Source organism: Labrus mixtus, chromosome 5, assembly GCF_963584025.1.
Source record: "Labrus mixtus chromosome 5, fLabMix1.1, whole genome shotgun sequence".
NCBI lineage: Eukaryota > Metazoa > Chordata > Actinopteri > Labriformes > Labridae > Labrus > Labrus mixtus.
In genome coordinates, this window is record NC_083616.1 from 15707842 (window position 1) to 15725506 (window position 17665).

General features: G+C 42.9%; 1 protein-coding gene across 2 annotated transcripts in view; it reads left to right on the forward strand.

Annotated features, from left to right (window-relative positions):
- Nucleotides 1–7017: 7017 nt before the first annotated feature.
- Nucleotides 7018–17665, forward strand: part of fam222aa (family with sequence similarity 222 member Aa) — a 45916-nt gene continuing 35268 nt past the window's right edge. For both annotated transcript variants that reach the window (XM_061038114.1, XM_061038113.1), the window contains exon 1: nt 7018–7921. The gene's annotated coding sequence lies outside the window, so the exon portion shown is untranslated. The remainder of the gene's footprint in view (nt 7922–17665) is intronic.

Below are 17665 nucleotides of genomic sequence, written 5' to 3' on the forward strand. Positions count from 1 at the left end.
GATGCTGAGTATGTTTGTGTATGAGAGAGCGAGAGCGTTTCTTACAGTTTGTATTTCAGCCATGCAAAGGAGACAATTAAAATACATTTAGATCTGACTACAACTTGACTACTGTCAATGATACAGCCTGATTTAACACGTGCAGTGTGAGCACTCAGGTCAGGCTGGACAATCAGAGTGTACAGTGTGAGCATGGTATTCATGAGCTTTGGTTGTTGGTTGCAAAGGAATCACTCTTACAGTGTGAGATGACGTCCACCATGACTTTTTACAATTGTGCATCGTATGTCTGGCCTTAGTAATTTCTATTCACTCTAAGTAACAATAGTTGATTTAACCATTTATTGTCTAATTTATATATTTAACTGAGAAACTGTGAGGACTAAATCATCCTCCTCTAAAGGCAAATTTAATGTAATAACAAGCTAAGCATCCTTAGCATCATTATGGTCATCATTATCATTAATATAACGATTATCATCATTTTCATTATCATTATCTTTCTACCTCCTTTAGTTAAAACTTCTTAATTTATAGCATGCATTTCTTTTGAAAACATTTCAGTTTTACCATCTAGTTTTATTAAGGACGATGACTATGGAGTTAAGTAATTGGCCTAAGAATCCAATGAGACAGTTTCAGCGGGGTGATTACTTCCAGGAGGCAGCAGTGCTCGAGTGTTGTGGAGAGGTTGTCTCTAATGTGATTAGCTGTCTGTTTCAAATTAAACACAAGCCAATGATGAAACTAGGGACAAAGTATCTCATTGTCCTTAGCATCCTTACAGATATCCTCACTCCTCTGTTTCTTTCTCTTCTTTGACAGCTTTTGTTCTGCCTTTCATTTCCAGCCCCCATCCTTTAGAAAGACAGACAGTTAAAGAGAGGTGTGTATCTGTGTGTATCTGTGTGTATCTGTGTGTATCTGTGTGTGTGTGTGTGTGTGTGTGTGTGTGTGTGTGTGTGTGTGTGTGTGTGTGTGTGTGTGTGTGTGTGTGTGTGTGTGTGTGTGTGTGTGTGTGTGTGTGTGTGTGTGTGTGTGTGTGTGTGTGTGTGTTTGTGTGTGTTTTGGGGGTGCAGGGTGGGTGAACGGAGTGAGTACTCAAATCCCAGTGGCTCTGGGGAGCTGTCAGAACTGATAGTGCTCTATCACTCGCAAACGGAGGTGCAAAATTGGGCAGAGCTGAGCACTGTGCAAAGCAGAGGATGATGGTCGTCTGTCCACTGGAGCCTGACTGACTGAGACCAAGGAACATGGAAAGTGTTCAACCAGCTGCCGCGCAACTTGAAATGAACAAGCCCAAGCTTTTCAGAATGCAACAAAGGGAATTCACAATAAAGTAACTGGCAACACGGATGAGAAAATATAAAAGTCTGATAGTAAAAAATAAATAAATGTACTTGTTTTCTGGCTAAGAGTTTGATGAGAAGAGTACAACCTATATAAAATATATCAATATAAAGCTAGATCCAGGGGCTGGTTAGCTTAGCTTAGCAAAAAGACCAGAAACAGAGGAAACAGCTAGCTTAATATTGGACAGACAGACATAGATTGGTTGAGGAAGCACTCACTGGCTTAACATGTTGTCAAACTATAACTTTATAAATCTTCTACCAATTTCCCAAGTTGAACTTGGAGACAAATTATTCACAAAATGATGAAGAGTTAGTGATATGGTTAAAAGTGCTGGTTAAAGCAAAAGTGTGGACTTTGAGATGGGATGACACTGTCAAGCTATTCGTCATAGCAGTCATTGTCAATAATCAATTTTTATGAGATGAAATAACAACAGAACTCACATGTAAGCAGATCCATCTATGACCAATAAGAAAACTCAATGCACTGCTGAGGATATTGAATATTCTCGCAAGTGCTCACAAGACACCCTTAAAGTTGGGAATGTTTCGTAAACTGTTTTGTATGCTATATATTGACATGGTTTGAGCTATTCCCATATAGTCTGCCTGTACGATATATATTCTATTTTGATCAATTTACTTTTGGACTTTATTGTTGGACTGTTGCATACGTCGTTCACAAAATAAACACAGTGCTTCCCTTAAATGTGGTTAGACAATAAAGTATGAAAGTGGGACACAATGAAGGAGTTAAATCAATCCTAACTGAGTTTATAGACATGTTTAAATCAGATTAAGGTATCTAATAAGTGCAGAGATCATCACAATCATTTTCTCTGCAGTGGGGGGACTAAAGCATGTTTTTGTGGAAATGTGGTTTAGAATGGACTTCATTAAATGTTGTACTTAAAATTTCCGCACAATGATTTTACTTGACTACTTGCTTTGTCTTCGGTGCATTTCGTTAAAGTAGGTCTTAACTAAAACAAGGCGCATTCAGTGGCCTCTCACCTGTCACAGACACCAGTGCTGAGCTGATGGTGCATCATATGAAGAGAGGAGAGACACAAGATGTGAAGCTCTCAAACAACAGGGACATAGATGTGTTCTTGGCAGATCTGCCTTAACCAGCTGACAGAAACAGAGAGTGTGTGTGTGTGTGTGTGTGTGTGTGTGTGTGTGTGTGTGTGTGTGTGTGTGTGTGTGTGTGTGTGTGTGTGTGTGTGTGTGTGTGTGTGTGTGTGTGTGTGTGTGTGTGTGTGTGTGTGTGTGTGTGTGTGTGTGTGTGTGTGTGTGTGTGTCTGTGTGTGTGTGTCTGTGTGTGTGTGTCTGTGTGTGTGTACGCGCATGTGAGCTCATGTGAGGCATTTTTAGCTGGTAATGAAACACAAACTAACAGATATGTGTTTATATGACTTTACAAAAGCAAGAGCATCAGCAGGTAGATATATAATTTTCTACTTTCAGTGCCAGAAAAATTACTGCCCCCTTCAAAAACATTTCAAACATGATTTATTTTTACATGTTCAAAGATGCAATGTGTGTTAAATGACAGCAGGATGAGATTTTTAATAGAATAAAAAAAACGACTTGCGCATGTGCTGGACAGGATCAGCAAAGACAAAAAAATTACAGCTCTGTCCAGAGGGGGCCCCAAAATGTTCATTAACTGAAAGTTGCTCACAGGAACTCTGGTAAGAAAAAGCCAATGAGTGAGTGTGCAATTTCTTATGTGTCTCGGATCTAAAGCTAATACAAAGGGCTTTCACACTTAAACAAAATCTGAAAATGAACAGACATTTTCAAAATGAGCTGCATGTGTGAATGCAAAATGTCAAAATTTTTCACTCAGATTTTACCCTGAATTTTACTGCTAGCCTTACTGAAAATGCCCAGTCTAAAGTCGTAGTGAGCCGATGTGCAAACGCAGTGGGAATGTTCACAAAAATTACAGAGGGAGGGGAGAGGGGTGTGACTGGCGGATGATAAGAAACTGCTTCATATTGTTTTCTTTTCGCCACTATCTTCTTTTCTGCTCTTTTGCTGATCTGGTGAGTATGTAGAACTGTACACTGATATCATCGAGTTGGACTCTGTGTCTTCATCCACCATTTCTTCGTTGTTCTTTTTACGTACTATTTTTATGTCCTCCTTCATGAGACCCCACCCCTTTTGTCTGACATGGAAACCAGATGCTTTTGAGGGTTGAACCTAAACACTGCTCAAGAAAACAGCCTCCTAAAATGTAAACATGTGACAATCCTTGTGTCAAGTCGAGTCAGCCTCACTTAAACCTGCACCTCAGATAGAAAAAAAACAAGGATACAGAGCCTGTCGCAGGGGATCACTCTGTTCAGGAACACATTGTCCTTTTGAAACATTGATGGAAGAAAAACAACCAAAAAGAACCCACACAAATTAGACCAAACTTAGAAAAAGTGATCCACAGTCTTGGGAAAAATCCTGATACCAACCATACACTTTCCTGAAGGTTGCTCCACTTGCACGGGCCTCATGGCAAACAGAGAGGATTCCTTCAGTTTCTGTGTGGACGTGCGAACAGCCACAGAGAAGACAGAGGGATGTTGTAAAAATACCAAAGTCCAGGAGTAACACTTCTCTGTCTGGTTCAGTGGCCTCTGATCTCTGTCCTGGCTTCCCCTCATCTCAAACAACATTTGGCTGTCAGTGGAGACTCTCTGGGGAGACATCGATTTGCCAATTGCTGAGACTTAAAATATTGCAAAAGATGCTTGCTTGTCAAACACTTGGATATGTGCTTACTCGGACAGTATCATTGGAGCCAGCAACGTTTGACTGAAGTTGGCCCGTGTTGTGCTGATAAGTGTTGAAACAGTGGTCTGCATGGTGATGTTAATTTAAGATGTGGAAACTGTCAACAGGACAGAGATCTTAGTGGTCTCTTAGTGGTTTGCTCTTCAGGCCGTAAATCTCAGCTTTCATGATCTCGTCTGTCAAAAACATTTAACGCACGCGAATCAAAGTCTTGGTGTCATCCTCCCAACATTGTCCCCTGCCTCGTGTCCTGCCGTCTTCTGTTTGATATGCCCTTGCCGCCTCTGGATGCCCCCCATGCCTTCCTCCACCTCTGTGTCCTCTAACCACTTCACACCTTTTCAGATTCATCCCCACCGTTGGCATACAGCGTGCATTTCACCCTGCAGGGCACAATGCAGCGATCCCCACGAATCAATGGTAGATAAATCAATGCTATCTCCTTTTTCCATGCCTCTGCTGCCATCGATTTCCAAACCCCCAAACCCCCCCCACCCCCCTGTTACTTTGCTGTTTACGAAGACTCGAACTTTGCTCAATTAAACTGAGTTCACTTTCAGGTACAAATTGTAACAGCGTAAGGCTTTCAGCTCTGAGACAGACACTGATGTTGGCTGTGGATGGGGCAAACGAGAGCTTTATTTATGAGACTCTCTATTGGAAGAGAAGCTGCAGAGGTTTTTACTGAATCTGGATTTATTGTGAGCCCTCGTTCAGAGGAAGCATGCTAAAGGCTCGTCTTGATCTTTGATTCTGAACCGGGGCTAATACCTTAACAAGAGACAAAGCAAATATCCTTTGAACATATTTACTAAGATAAAGGGAGGCCCAATTAGCATGTGAATAACCCTTGCTGTGGTGTTTTAGTGAAACACTCATAGGTTTCTTGGCAGGAACATTTCAAATATGATTTCCTATCCAATCTTCAGGCTTTAGATCCTGTCACTGGGAATGATTTCTGGGAAATGAAACCGACTCAGACGTATTATTTTGAAAACTACATTTAATATAGCCCAGAGAAAATTATCCACTGTGATATTTCACTCGTCTTCCCCATAAATAATTCATTATTTCTATGTGCCCTCATGCTGCCTTGGGGATTGGAACAGCTGAGTGTTTTCACAACGCATTTGTGTCCAATCTTTTGCGTATTGGGCGCGCTCTAATCAAACCACAGTAAACATGCCTTGAATGTTTGTTGAGTCATCTGCTTATCAGCTAATCAAATGGCTTATTTGCCTGCCTGCGTGCCTCGCTGGAGCACAACACGGCTCTGGTTGAATATTTTTCAATTAATTTGTTCATCTGTTTGATTGACTGTGCAGCCACACAGCAGCGTAGGTGATATGATTGAACACCACAGGCTTTAATGTATGCTCTATAGGTCCTCTGCTGCAATGAGGGGGAGATGTGATTGCACTGAATACATTTAAGGGATAGACTAAGTCAGGCGATCTATTGCTCTGGACATTTTTACCTTCCCTGCTACACTTTTCACCATTTTATTTTGTGTCATGTGGGTGTAAGACCACACAAAAGACCCCGTTTGTACATAAAGTCTGTACCTATTTTTTTCTGAGAAAGCACTAGCATGAAAGTGCAAGTCATAGAGAGAATTTCAAAGGCACAAGCCAGGACAGCGACATGGAGCTGCCAGGGATTGGTGAGCAATCAGATAGGGCAGAATTGATGACCTGGCTCAGGATGGATTTCTTGGAGCGGGCTGCCAGACCGAGGTAATACTTTCAGGCTCTTATCAGCACTGGCATAAGCTGAGTGCTGCATCACCCACTTCCCAGCGTCAGCTTATTATGAGAGTCCATGATGTGTGATTGCTTGTTCTGCCTTTGTGTGTCCCGGGTCTGCTGTGTGCACCGGACACAGTGTGCAAGAGAGGAAGAAGAAAACTTTCACAGTCAAACCCTCTACTTCCACACTATTGTAATGACATTTTGCAAAAGAGAAAATTGGTGTTTTGCAAGGTTTCCTGTGACTCATATAAGCTGGAGATGTCAGTGAAGTGAAGTTAAGACGACTGTCACATATATGTCATACTTGTTAAAAGATAGTCTGGGGAAATATATAAACACTTTGAGGTAGTCAGTGGATTAAGAACACACAGGATATTTGTGAGTGACCCTACGCATTTTGGGACATTTAAAGAGCATATGATGCATCCTAAAGTATAAATTCCTTCATAAACCTAGGCTGTGCTCATAAAGGATAATACACTGTCTATACAGATGATAACACAGCTGTTGTCCCTTTGATATTATTAACTGATTATTGCTCGTCTTATTATCTGCACACAATATTCCTCCTATAGGAGTTTAAAAGCAATTAAGTTAAATGGCATTTTACAGTCTCCAATTTATAAACAGTAGATTCATTTTGCATGCTAATCACATTTAATTGTGTTCTGGTTGCATAATAATATTTCATTTGTCCCTGGAGAGCAGCCACAGAGCAGCTCTCCTGCAGATTGGACTGATTCAGTGTCTTGCTCAAGGGCATGTCTGCAGAGACGGTGCCTGCGGATTTGAGCCCGGCTCTTGCAATGCAGGGACGCAGCCTTTAAACTTTAACTGAGCTGCTGATAAGGAAAAAGAGTGATTAAAGATCTTAATCTGCATCCTGCCACGCAATTTATATCAGACTATTTTTTTTCTATTTCCGCGATTAAACAACGTGGTTTCAGACGTTTGGACGCCGAGCATCTCTATGGCAACAGTCCTCAATTACCCATGATTGGCCAACCCGTGGGAATGTTTCTATTCCCTGAGCACAGTGATTGGTCGGTGGGCGGTCTGAGCAGCCTGACAGTCTGCAGCGTTCCGGGTTATTGTCAGTCTCGGCAGCTCGGCACAAGGGCAGGACCGCGTCCCGGAGCTGCCTGAAGCAGCTAGCTCTTTACTCAGACGGAACCCTTTCCTATTTGGTTATTACACCAAAGTGAGAATCTCGGAGCACTGCTATCGAGCTTCCTCCACAGCCTCAGCTGGAAATCTGGGTCTGAATCGGGATGCGAGTCATCTGAGAGGCTGCCTACACCGCGGAGAAAGTGACGGACGGAGCAGAGAGCCTGAGCACCGGGATTTACACAGCGTCAGTTTTGGATATATCAGGCTGCTGCTTTGGCCCAGCCTTGATTTATTTCAGGGTACCTTCATACAATTTCACCTAAAAGATATTACTAACATTTCCATGATAAATATTAGCCTACCTAAGGTCTAAAGTGAGCAGGCAGACCACTTTAAACCCATGCGTAACAGCGGTGGATTTTGGAATACTGCGTAGCAGTTAAACCATCTAGTCTTTCTATGAACAGTCTTGTTATTTGGGAATATCTACAATCAAATAAAAGAGCACCCAGGACCTTCTACTTTGTTCCGGAGGCTAAACGCTGAAAACCCGAGGCGCACTTGGTGCGCAATCCTTTCGAGGACGCTCCTGAAATTGCCGACCTGCGCTTTTGCCCTCGACAAAAATTGGCAGCCGAGTCGAGAAAAAAGGCAAAGGCTTATTAACTTTGCATGCTAGAGGCTAGAGTGTGGAATCTAATTCACAGGGTTATACCGGTGTATTTGCATATACCATCGGAAGAGGAGGATAAACTTTATCATCTTTTTACGTCGACAAAGCAGCTGCTGGATGTTGGAGAACAAAATGAATCTTTTTTAATTTGGACCCCAGAAGTGTGAGGCAGATTGCTCAGTGAGTCCTACGATCTGCATGGAGTTCTAGTCTGCACTACGGAGCAATTTATGGTAAATATATAAGGTTGTAAATCATGTTTTTAGATTTGTTTATTTCTCGAAGTTTGGCAAAATTGGCATTTTTTTTTGCAATAAACGTAGTTAGCCTCGCTGAAATACTAAAATCAAAATAAATGGGGTAACAGTAGAAAATAAAAAAATGTCCCAGGATGTTGCTCACATAATGATGTCTCCGATTTTAAAGCCTTTGTTTCCATGTGTGACCCCCATAAAGGAAGTGTTGTAAAACCGACTTGTTAGAGAGCCGCTCCCGAATGGCTTCAGGAACTGCTTTGATGTGTAATATTGGTCTTTTCAAGTATGGCTGGCAATTAAGTGTATTGTCGCGGGGATTGCACCGCAGGCACCGCACGAGGAGTATGTGGCACTGGAGGAGTTGCTGCTCGGAGCAAAAGGTGCGAATTTTTCATCTGTACGCCCCCGTGCGTCACAGCGCGTGGGGAGGGTGACTACGGTGTCTGCTGCAATTAATGATTTTCACTCTGGAGTGTTAATGATATACAATCTCGTTTTATGGCGTGCCTGCATATTGTGACAGGCTTTTATCAAGGAACTCATACAATCCAGATAGATGTGTGCGTAACGCTGTAAAACTTTTCACTTTGTGCTCGGCGACATGCATGATGCTCTGTGCTGCATTCAGCTAAGGAGGCAATTTGTCATTGTCCTGTGAATTCTTCTGCAAATTTGTCCTCTGCAGCCAAGGCCTCCAATGCAAATAGCAACGTCTGATTATCTCGCATGTAGACGAAGTCCTGGGTTTTATTTGAATTTGAATTTTGGCTGGGAAAGTTTGAGATGATGTGAACTTTGAGCCTGAGGGTTTGCTGAGGTTGTTGTTGGAATATTTAGCTTCATCGCTCACATGCACTGCACATAAAATGAGGTTGCACATTATGCTGACTGTGCAGTGAGAAAGCTGCACACAGTATGTTTTATCATTAGACTACAAGCATCCTCAAAATCTATCTTCCTCACTGGCTTCAGTCATTCTCTCCCCAGCAGCCCTGCAGACAGTCGGCTCTCTGAATGTAATATGGGCCCCTACAGCAGGGCAGGCGCCCCCACAGTCAGGGCACCTGCCATGGAGCCTTCCTGCCTGTATTGAATAAAACATCCAGTGATGTATGAGGCAGGGGCTGCACCCGTGGGGGCAGAACTGCCTCATTTACTTCCTCCACTCTGCGCCTGTGACCTGCTGAGCAAATTGTGCTCATATTAGCTCTGCGGCTGCTCCTCACCTAAACAAATAGTCTTCCCAGCATAATGCTCGCCTTAACTCAACATGATGGTTGGACAAGGCAGGGCAGAGCGGACGGGCAGAAAAGCTTTAATATCTAGGTCACTGAATTACCTTTTGGAGTCTGTAGCTCTTGTTTTTTTTACTCTTTATTTTCTGCCTTGCTGTTAGACTTTTCGCCTGTAACATTGAACCTTCACTTGTCCTGCTGCAAGACTTAACTCAGCGTCATCTTCATGCTTTCACCATGTTTCCTGTTGCTCTACAATTTCAACTGTGAACAAAGCCCAGCAGTAATCTTACAAAATGTGAGCCCTTTTTAGGTTAAAAAGGCCTTGCATAAATTCTGATCACTCCCAGGCTCCGATCTCCTCTTCTGTACTTGGTGATGCGGTTTAAAAAAAACTAAACGACCTAATTAAATGTCTGATTGGGTCTATTAATTTCTGCTGCAACAATTAAAATGTGGAGAACACATTTTGGCATGGCATTAATAGAAGTAATTCACAGAAAGAAGTCTGACATTTCTATCCATTTTCAGCTCAAATCACCTATCAGTTGGTTTGATTGATAGCTCTTGGGCTCCTTACTGTATTCTTTGCTTATTAAAGTGGCTGCCTGAAGTGAAGAAGTGAGCTGCACTCATGAATATCAGAAAGTCGCTGAAGTTTAATTTCCTGCGCTGTGTATTAATCTTTTTTAATCCCTGCATGGTTTGATTGTCTCAACACCTACCCAGAGGCAGCAAAACTCATTTAGGCATTTAAGATGACTAAAATAGTAGATACAGATGTGTGTGTGTGTGTGTGTGTGTGTGTGTGTGTGTGTGTGTGTGTGTGTGTGTGTGTGTGTGTGTGTGTGTGTGTGTGTGTGTGTGTGTGTGTGTGTGTGTGTGTGTGTGTGTGTGTGTGTGTGTGTGTGTATGTGTAAGATTTACCCGTCCCTGAAGGGTTTAAGCTCTGCATGTCCATTCTTGTGTGGACTCTATTAATAAAAGTTCTTTTTATTCTCACAGATGAAACAGATTTTACAGGACAGATGCACCGTCCATAGTCTGCTCTATAAAAAATAAACATATTCTTTCCCTGTCAAAGAATAGACAACTTTTTTCTTGATAAGCTGATATCTTGTTAAAACATGCAGCTTCCTACTTGGAAACACCATCGCACACTCTAAGAAACATGAACATTTACTCTCAAAGCGACGTCAGCAGCAGCTCATTAGATACTCGATCAAAGTGTTTCATATCAAGAAAAATCTACAACAGCTCTTCTTTTCACACCTTTCATGTGCAGGCAAACAAAAGAGACGTGCCCTTTTTAGTACTTTACAATATTACATGATTTAATATAAACTTCATTTCTCGAGCATGTGAGATCTGTCTGATGTGGGGATGGAGCGTGATGAAAGCAGCTTAAAAGAAAAGTATTACACATAAATGATGGTGGAGAAACAAACACAGCCTTCAGCCAGTCAGTGTGAATGAGTACAGGTGAAAGTGATGTTCACTTTCCAGCAGAGATGATGCTGTTGTCAGAGTTTGACATTAAAAATAGAAGCAGGATTGGCTGAGATGTTTCTGTTTTCTGCCAGTTTCTTGTGTTTCACATCGATGCCTTGTTAGTGTACCTGCTGGACTTCTGTGTTGTGATGGTTAAACCTGAAAGATGTTGTTGTACCAGAATGTCTTTTATGGTTGACCACTGTGTTTTGTGATAAAAAAAACAAGGTGAAACAGAACTTCCATATTAATCTTAACACACATTCAAGCTCCTCAACAAATCAAATAAACACAAAAAAACAAAGTTTGCCAGGTTATCTGTAACTATAGCAGCATTAACTCTAAAAAAAAACCTTTTTTTAGTTTAAGTTTAATGAAATCGTAACATAAGGTACATATGTTCCTAATACTTAAACTTCTACCACTACTGTGTGTTAAATGACCCTCAGGCTTAAACATTTGGTGGGAAGCTCTTAATTTATGTTTGGTCTCTTCATGTTTTAGCTTGACTCAAACACATACAAACATTGTAGTTACTCTTTCCAAATGACCGATTCTCACTTTTCGTATCAGCTTAAACCAGATTTCTAAGTCTTACTCACCTTTCCGAATAAGTAGCGGTAATACGAATGCCATTTTACATCTGTTACTATGAGTATCTATTTAATTATGTGCAAAACTAAGAGCGCACTCATATTGTATTATTTTTTAAATTTCACATCACAAGAATGAATACAGAAATCTACGATCAAATGACTAAGAAGTAGTGTTTCGATTCAAGCACATTTGTTTTTGTTGGCGAGAAGTTGTGTGTGTCTCTCTCTCGGTTTGTCTCCAGATAATTGCCCATGATTTTAACCTAAAAGGTTTACCTGACCACAGCACTGCTCATGTGATCTGATCTGCTGCTATGGCAGACGTTGGCAGTTCTTCATCAGGGTTATCTACAGCCACTTAGCGCATGAGGGACAGCGATGATCCCCCCCCCGACCTCATCCCCCTCCTCCCTTCTCACCCCTCTGTCACACTGAATGGAAGTCATGTCCCAGCAGACCCTGAGGTTAATGTATAGCCTTTAATTTCTAAGGTTAGGGCACTCAGTCTATTTTCTTAGTTTGAAAATGCTCTCGGGCATGTGGAATTGTAGTCAACAGGGCTGTGCACTTTATATGTGGTTAATGAGTACACTAGTATGCTGTGTGGTTTGATAGTTTGCTCAGTCAGGAAAGTGCGAGGAGGCCTGCTCCCTCCAAAGTGTTCTTGGGAGGAAGAAAGAGAATAAAGCAAATCTGACAAGCTCTCCAACAGCAAATTTGCTCTCCTTAAAAACAATGCCGCTCTTGCCTTCCTCATGGTCACATTGATTTGTTCTGGGTGACAGTGCAGGCTGCTGTGAAATCACCCCAGCGCCATTGATCTCAAGGAGCAGAGGAGGAGGAGGAGGAGGAGAGACTGGCGACAGAGAGCAACATGGGAAAATCCTCAGCATGCCCTCCTCAACCCGAACCAGTAATAAAAGACGGCCCTGCTTACTATCAGATCAGGTCCTGCTGTACTTCTTCAGTCGCTGTATCACAGTCTAGTCTGCGCTTTGATTTGTTTTTGGAGACCCGTACGCTCTGTTTGATTTGCTATTGTTGCCTCGCCATGTTTCACATTATCAGCTGAACTCTTTATTGCCGCTGTTTTCCATGCCAGAAGCGAGGCTGTTTTTATCTCATGCAGGCCTCTGATTAATCTCCCCCTCTATGCTTGTGTACTTTAATCTTGAATGGGAGATATCTGATTCTCCTCGGCTATTGAGGAAGATCAAACTTTAATGGAACAAGGAACTGCACATCATCCTAATCTCCATCTCCCTGCATTTTGGTTTACTGCTCCCCCCTCGGGCTCTGTGGCTTTCTGCAGAAGCAGGAAACACATCAGACAGATAAGGTGTTTTCTCTTCATGCTTTGGTAATTTATTCCCTGTTGACAATGGCCGCCACTTTACATCTCTGCTGTTTGATTACTTGGTTAAGGGAAAAGCAGGTAGAAAACACAGGAATTGATTCAAACTAATTGTTCTGAACCTGTGAAACTTTACCAGAAGCTATAATTGTGGGTTTTCACATGAAAAAACCTGCCTACCCTCTCTCTATTTATTGACATGCAGGAGATTGGGTTGTGCAGGACCTACGTCATCTGTCTATAAAAGCCGGGGGAGAGCTACGTCAGCTGCGTGGATGTATTCAATGCATCTGATTACACTCCAGTCAATCCAGGAATTAGCTATTGAGCGCTATTCTCTGCCTTCACTTCCTCCATATCACTGAATAACTCCACATTATGCTGACCAGCATCCGTCTGCTGCTGCTGCTGTAAGGATGCATATTGTTGCAAATGGATAACACTTATGGGGTGTCACACCTCCCGCAGACAGCTTGTGTCTGTGACAAAAAGAGGCTATTACCCAATTCTAAGGCAGTTTGCTGTAAGGTAATGAAATTTCCACTGACTGGAGAAAACAATGTTGTCTGGTCCGGATTGTAATTACAGAAGCCACCTCACCATTTTTTTCCTGAGTTCAGCGTGAATGCAACACGATTTAATAAAACTCTGGAGATTTTTATCATTTATTGCCAGGCCTGGCGCAGCAGCGTCAGGGAGCGTAAAGGCGCAGCTTGCACAGATAAAACTCATTCAATTTGCTCCTTGAATTTTAACAAAGCTTGAGAGCATTTGCAAGAAAAGAGCCAGTGTGTGCCCGACAGGCGAACGTTGATGTGTTGGTCATCTGTGTTGTTAATGTGAAGCCACTTTTTCCTTCATCTAAAAGGAGAAACATTCTGGATTTTCTGTCATTTTCTCCCCTCTTATTATTTGTGCAGAGAAAGGGATGAAAATCTAATGCAATATTAGGCCCCGAGGCCAAAGAACTTCTGTGTGCCTGCCCCCACTCACATACAAAAACATAGGAACATTGACATGAGGACATGTATGGACACACACACACACACACACACACACACACACACTCACAGACACACACACACACACACTCCTAGCCCTGTTTTATTACCTCCTGCCTGCTGCTGGAATTGCTTTCCTCCCTCGAGTGAGCCAGGCAAAGCCGGCTTTATTGTGTTAACCTATTTGTGTGTCAAGAGCGATTGCAGCGTTCTTTATCTCTGTTTGTATTCGGATGGGGAGACGGCAGAGAGAGAGAGAGAGAGAGAGAGAGAGCTAGTGGGGAGGAGGGGGAGAGAGAGAGAGTGGCGGAGGAAAGTAGAGAGGGGGGGTTTGCACAGGAGCCAGGAAAGCCAGCGGAGTTAGACGGATGGCCGGTCACCTCGCTGCACTCTGGAGGATAATGACTGGTTGCTTAGCAATAACCCGCCCCCACCCACTTCCAGACTTGCATCCAGAGTAATCACTTTTTCCTCTAAAAGATTTCATATATAATTATAAGCTCACTGAAATCAGCCTAATGGCTCTTTGCTCTTATTTAGCAGAGTGGGTTGAGGGTGTGGGGAGCTGAAATTTGCAGATTTTGGTGTTTTTGGGTGGGTACTTATCATCTGAAGGTTTTGGATGCTTCTCCGTGTGTGTGTGTGTGTGTGTGTGTGTGCTTGTCAGCATGTGTTTATATCTGCTTTGCATTGAGCAGTTGGTGGAGTTTGACCTGGATTACCACGAGGCCAAAGCTATGTTTCCTGTTAGATAGCTGGCTCTGTATAACCTTTGACCTACGTAAAACTGCATCATCAACATACATTCAGATAGATGAATCTGCACGAGCCGTAACACTCACATATTCACTCTTTCAGGGGCTTCCAGTGCGTCGTCTTGTTAGCTCTTAGTTTTATTAACATTTTTATTGAGTTGAACAAACTGCTGACCTTTTGTGGCATTATGAATAGCACAGCCTGCTTAGGTAAAATGAACGTTTTGGCAGAAGGGACTGGCGTCAATCCAAGCTGTTTAACTCGTGATTTGCAGGGTGTTTATTCAGCAGTGTGTTTTCCAGCGTTTCAATTCCTTTTCTGCTGCTTTTTTCAATTCTTCCTCCACAGTCAGAATATAAATCTGTTTCTGTCTTTAATTTGCACTGTTCGCCAGCAGGTCGCTATAATTTAAGCTAACTGTGTTTTTTAAGTAGCAGGATAAAGGTATAATATCTGAGCATGACCCCAATTTAAAGTGCCTTTCATCACCAACAGCCACTAATGTTGGCACACATTCCCGGTTCGTTTTAATGCTCAGCCAATTATCCTCTCTTCTTTGGAAAATAGATTTCTTTTAAATCTTTTATGTAGGGGTAAAAAACCCCAATTTGAATTCCCTGTGAAGTCCAAATCAAAGTTGCTGCCACTAAAACAGATCTCATGGATCAAATCAAATGTTTTGACTGTAGCCCGTGCAACCAGTTGGTTTTACATTCATTTAAGAAAAGACAAGTTGCAATTTACTAAAAACAAAATCTTATTTTGTTATCAGAGCTTCTTCAAATAACGTCAGGCCCCTTGTCTGATAGTTACCCATCTGTGCTTCCTCTCCATATCCTGCTCAGTGCCATCTTTCCTTATCCGGGCTCATGCACCATTGCTACAACTGACAGCTCTGCACGTCCTGGGAACCTCGTACAGATAAACTAAACATACAGTGCTATCCCCCACCCCCATCTCCATGGCATGCTTCTGTGGCTGCGTCTATAGGAACAGCTGTCCAGCTGTCACCGTAGCCAGCCAGTCAGCCACTCTCCAAGGCAACATCTGCAGAAAGTGAGCGCGGAGGGGCGGCCTGCCGTTCTCTGCTCGTCCCCAAAGACCACAGACGAAGTGTGTCAGTCATTTTGGCTGCACATTACGGCTGACCACATCAACCGTATCACTGGGTTCTGATAGAACGTTATCTTCTGCTGTCTGTGCCACTTAAATCAGCCCCACAGGGCATCAAAGTGTAATGTGTTGTCACCAGTTTACATGGATCTGTTGCTAAAGGATTTCAGATCATCACATTTCTTAAAAATCAAAACACAGGACTGTGCAGCCAAAGGAACACCAGCCATCATTGTTTCCATTAATAGTCGTCTGCCTCTGCTTGGATATGTGTGTGCGCACCTGTGTGTGTATGTGTGTGTGTGTGTGTGTGTGTGTGTGTGTGTGTGTCTGTGTGTAAACAAAATCCCAGCGAGCAAGGTGCAATGGCCTGGAACTGACAAGAACCCACTGGGAGAGTCTCTCCTTGATGTAGCTCCCCCCTCCCCAACATCTTTTCCGTCTGGCAGTGGAGTGACGGTGAGGTGGGAGGCAGCAGGGGGGGGGGGGGGGGGGGGTTGTTTGGGGGGCACAGAGCCATGTGAATGGGGAACTGAACAGAGCTGCGGTCCCCTCTGTCAGCCACAAACCAGGATCAGGGAGATCACATGGGACTCTCCTAGGACGAGCAAACAGCTGTTCAGTGTTTTTCTCTTACTCCTTCACCAGCTCACTCAGGGTTTTTCCCCCTATTCGTCGTCTTCTTTCAGACTGTCATTAGCTTCTGTCATGCTCTTATTTTTATGAAGCAGTCATTTTTAAATGGAGAAAACGCTGTAAGTGTTTCTGCAGACATGGATTAGATGTAAATTAGCTCTTTAAGAGCGCCATAATCATCCCTGCTCCTCTTCTTGTTGTTTTTTAGGAACTTTTTAAAGGGCTTGATTTCTTCATCAGTCCTCTTGGTGACTGAGGGCCTCTCAGGCATGCTGCGCCTCTCCCACCAAACAGCTGCAGACTCATACAGGCTCTGGGCGAGCTTTGATGGATCCTATTTACTGGGGCTGAGAGAATGCCTGGGTATCTCAAATTAAGTGTCACTTAAAGCTTGTCTTTTAGTCAGCTTTCCATTTTGCTCCCCCATCTTGTGTGACAGCGCTGTGCTGCCAATTGTAACAGGGATTGAGAGGAAGACATTTGGCGATTACACATTTTTTCATGATTGAGATCTGAAGCCAGCAACTCCAGGCAAAAACCAAATTCCATATGGCTTCAGTGAAATGTCTCCACGAGTTACAGTCAGCGCCGATGAGGGGGAAATCGCCTGCTCATGACTTATCGTTTTATCATTCAAATTCAGCCCATTGACGCTCGCTGCTGTGATTGACAGCCGGGCTTGAAAGCAACAGCTATCTCAATTGAGCTGCGGCAGCCAGTTGGTAACCGTGACAATGGTCTCTCCTCTTTGCCTTGTTTTCACACTTTTTCTGCTGTCACAGAAACCTCTTTGATTGCTTCTCTGCCAAGACAGCCTCCTATTAATCTTTTAAATAAGGGCTGCAGCCCAGCAGTATTGTTTGCAGAAAACCGAGAGGACCCTGTGAGACCACACTGAGAGGGAAAAAAGAGGCAACTGGGGCTGAATCAGTCTCATTGTGGCCAGAAAGCTGAGCTTCCTTAAAAACCAACAATATTAGAAATCTAATAGCTGCTGTGGAGATGGATGGTGCCGAGGTTTGAGTGTATCCTGCGCTCTGTGGCCCCACCTGATGACTCTGCGGGCTCTCAGCTTTGCTCACCAGGTGCATTCTGGGCTTTCATCTGCATCGTGGCACTCTGAATAAAAGCCTCTGTGTTTATGGCCATTTTCGTTTTTTCTATGCACTTATTGATCCATTTCAGCATGGTTCAAAAAGCCTTTACTTTTTCCATTCTGGGCTCAAACCACATAACAGCAGCATATTCTAAAATAGTAGAACCATTTATGTATTCTGATGTGACCTAGGGAGGGAAGAATAGCAGCTGAACCCTTTGTCCCTCTGTATGTTGAGCTTTAAAAGAGACACAAACATGATTAAAAACAAAGTGTCCTTCACATACCGATGTTTCTCATAACCAAGAAAAAACTTCTTGTCTCTTTCTTGGAAAGGCTTCCTGCACTTTGATTCCATGGACTCGGCTTTTCTGTTTAATTAGGTATGATTTGTGAACATTTTCTAAGTGGTTGAAAGCACACTTTCATCTCTGTACTTTCT